This window comes from Ixodes scapularis, unplaced genomic scaffold (assembly GCF_016920785.2).
Source record: "Ixodes scapularis isolate PalLabHiFi unplaced genomic scaffold, ASM1692078v2 ptg000597l_1___fragment_1__unscaffolded, whole genome shotgun sequence".
NCBI classification, from domain to species: Eukaryota; Metazoa; Arthropoda; class Arachnida; order Ixodida; family Ixodidae; genus Ixodes; species Ixodes scapularis.
Genome location: NW_024610006.1, coordinates 4,235,771 through 4,238,859, shown reverse-complemented (window position 1 = coordinate 4,238,859; position 3,089 = coordinate 4,235,771). Strand labels below are relative to the sequence as shown.

At 53.1% G+C, this 3,089-nt stretch overlaps 1 long non-coding RNA gene across 1 annotated transcript; it reads left to right on the top strand.

Annotated features, from left to right (window-relative positions):
- Positions 1–539: 539 nt before the first annotated feature.
- Positions 540–911, top strand: LOC120848063. The gene is made up of 3 exons (XR_006077084.1): positions 540–559; positions 630–718; positions 800–911. It is a non-coding gene; the product is annotated as an uncharacterized LOC120848063 (long non-coding RNA).
- Positions 912–3,089: the final 2,178 nt, after the last annotated feature.

Below are 3,089 nucleotides of genomic sequence, written 5' to 3'. Positions count from 1 at the left end.
CTCCAGGATCTCCTTGTAATGGCGTGTATTTCGCTGCCCTGTGATTCCCTGTGAGGACTGGGTGGTGAATACCCTGGCAAAAGCAAGGTTCATATGAGGGTGGTCCTTGCAGGTGATCTCTGCCCTGGCCAGTGCCGTCAGTTCCGAGACGGTCCACCGCGCGTTGAACTCTGCTGGTGGAAGAGAGTTTGCGGTGCCAATGTACGTGTGACCTCTGCGATGATGGATTTAGCAAAGGGACCAGGAACGATGACAGTTGGCGGGGTGTCTGGCGAGGGGCCACAAAGGGATGAAGTTCGGAGTAAGGGTGAGACATCCTTTCCCCGTCGCGTGCCGAGCTCCCTGCGCATCGCCTCTGCGCACTGGGGCATCAGACGGTAGTCCCGGACGCTCTGCCATGTTCTTCTTAGCATCAATGCAGCGAGCTCTTCGTCACTACGCATGCACAGAGAAGCCTGGAGCTTGCACAGCACGAGTGCATGAGTGTCCCTCTCTGTCCAGGGCCTTGCCTCCGGTGTAGGGGGGATATCTCGGGGAGTGACCGGGGTTGGAGAATGATGTATGGACTTCTCGCTTCACCGCTGTGGTCTTGGCGTGGTGAGGGGTGATGAGGGTATGTCCGTCTGCAGGCCGGAGGAATCTTGCACTGATGGCAGTGGTCCCCCTGGAGTGGCAGTGGGGGGCTCACCATGTGCAGGAACCCTGGAGTCCGGCCGAGGTAACCTGCTCCGCAGCTGTTCTTGCTGTAGCAAGTCCCTGTACAACTTCCGCCCCCTGATGCCCTTGATGGTTTGCCAAGGTACCCCTGCGTACCCCTTGGCGAGTTCTTTGTTGGTAAACTTCATCTTGGCGGGCATCGACAATTCTTGGACCGCCAAAGTCCTGACGTCCTCCGTGGTCCAGTCACCTGCTGGTGGGGGACGCAAAGCAGGGGTGCTGGTTGTGAAGGGCATCGACATGTCTGCGCTCTTGGAGTCCCGGGAGAACTCTGGGTGCTCCTTCTCATCGGTGTGACTTGCAGGGGAAGGAGTGGAAGCCTGCGGAAGCTCGTTGCTGGCCACACTGTGTGAGTCGGCGTTCGTCACTACGGTTGAAGTGGGCGATACTAATGGTTTCTTCCGACACCTTGTGTAATGAGACGACATGGAGGTGCTCTTGGTGTACGTTTTGGCGAGGCAATAGAAGCACCTCCGTACGAAGTGACAACTATGAACATGTTCGTAGTGCCCCCCAGAGAGATGCGAGAAGTTAGTCGTTTGTCGCACAGGTGGCAGACAATCTCCTCTGAGGGATACAGCCTCTCAAAGGTTTGCTAACACGCTAGGTGATGGATGAGTCCCTGACATGCTGAAATAAATAGGAAAAAAAAATATGAAGCACTATTCCCCCAGCCGCTTGCGACACAGGGTATTTGTATTTAAGTGTAGGCTGTGAGGCCGAGAGGGAGAGCCTGGTAATGTGGCCTGTGCTGTACAGGCCACAGTAACTTGTTCAAAAGGTACAAAGTTCCCTAGAGCACTAGATTATACTAGTCCTGCAGACTACGCCACTACATGTAGTGAAAACCAGCTAGTGGTGCCCTGCGTAGCCCCAAAGCGTAGATCCGATCCACAGGGCTGCATGCCGAAGCACAAAAAAAAAAAAAACCAAAAACCATGTTTATTGCGCCAAAGTGCCGAACTGCGCTTGATTACGAACAAAAAACCTACAAATGTTGCTAAAAGAAAGGAAAGGAAAGTGAAAAGACGTTTTTCTCTGCTGCTAGTCTAACAGAGGTGGTGAAATCCACGGGTGGAACGTATTGCCCTCTGTTGATGGCCGGCGCAACTAAACAAAGTTGCATGCGCTCCCAGTTCGCGTGCAAAGTTCGAACTGGAAACCGGCAGAGCTGCCACGAGAAAAAAAAAGGATGGCAGTGGGACCAGGGACTTTTGTGCGTGGTTCGACGCGCGGAGACTGAAAAAAAAAATGTTTAGTGTAGGAACCAGCGGTCCACTAGCGCCTAGCACTAACTCCAGCAGCCAAAAAACGAGTGACCGTTAAGGGGTGAAGAAAGCCTCAGCGGCCGGCTGCTCACACGTTTGGAGAGGTGCTGAAACTGCACTGGCGGACTTGAGAATCTTCCAAGAGCAGCGGGGGGTACCCGGCGGTGTCCGGGAGCACGCAATAGTCGTGGAGGCGTGCGGACCTGGCCAAAGGCGCGATCGCCGGGAACTCGGCTCGCTAACCAAACGCAGCCGAAACGAAGCTGACTTTCTGTTTACCCACAAAATACCCAAGGCATTTGGCTTTTTTTTTTTTTTTTTTAACGAGTAGGACTTGTGCACAAAAATCGTTTCCTCGCCCACCCCTTCGCAGAGGCATCAGGCTGATATTTGGCATGAAGTCTGGAAGTCCTTATCCTCTCCAAGGGAGAGGGACCCACCAATAGCCCCATGGCAACACACAACCGCCGGGGCGCTTCATCGCCCGTGCACCACGGAGGTCATCTGCTGATACCGACGAAAGCACCTGACCCCCCCCCGAAGGCAAAGTATAGTCAATACCTTAAAATCCTGTCTACCAAACCCAAGATTGGTAAGAGCTGCAGCACTTTTTGGCGACCAAACACTTGATATATATGTGATAGTCAAACTAGTCACAACCGGTGCAACACTATTGGCCCCTTTAATAATATCCAGAAGCTCTGGAACACTATAGTTTGCACTTTCCGCTCATGTGCGGCATCTGGGGTGGAATACGTACCCACCACGTGTGTATCAACCACAGTCATCTGACTACCTCCTGCAATAACGAGGTCTGGCACATATTTCTGTGTTGCGGTGTGGCACTCGGGTTCTACCAGCACCTCCCATCCCTTTTCTTTCAGATGACCAGGAGCATACTGCACTAAACTATCATGTCGTTTGATTCTGGCACTGTGCGTGCAGAAGCAATTTTGCGTAATGTGTCCCAGTGACTCCGCGGAGTCACAACCGGCCCGACGAGTCAAGACGTCCCGACCCCTTTTAGTCCTAGTCATGTGAGGAAGCGCATTTGCCCTCGTCTTTACCAAATCAATGAACCTCTTTCCATTCATCGGACGTGTA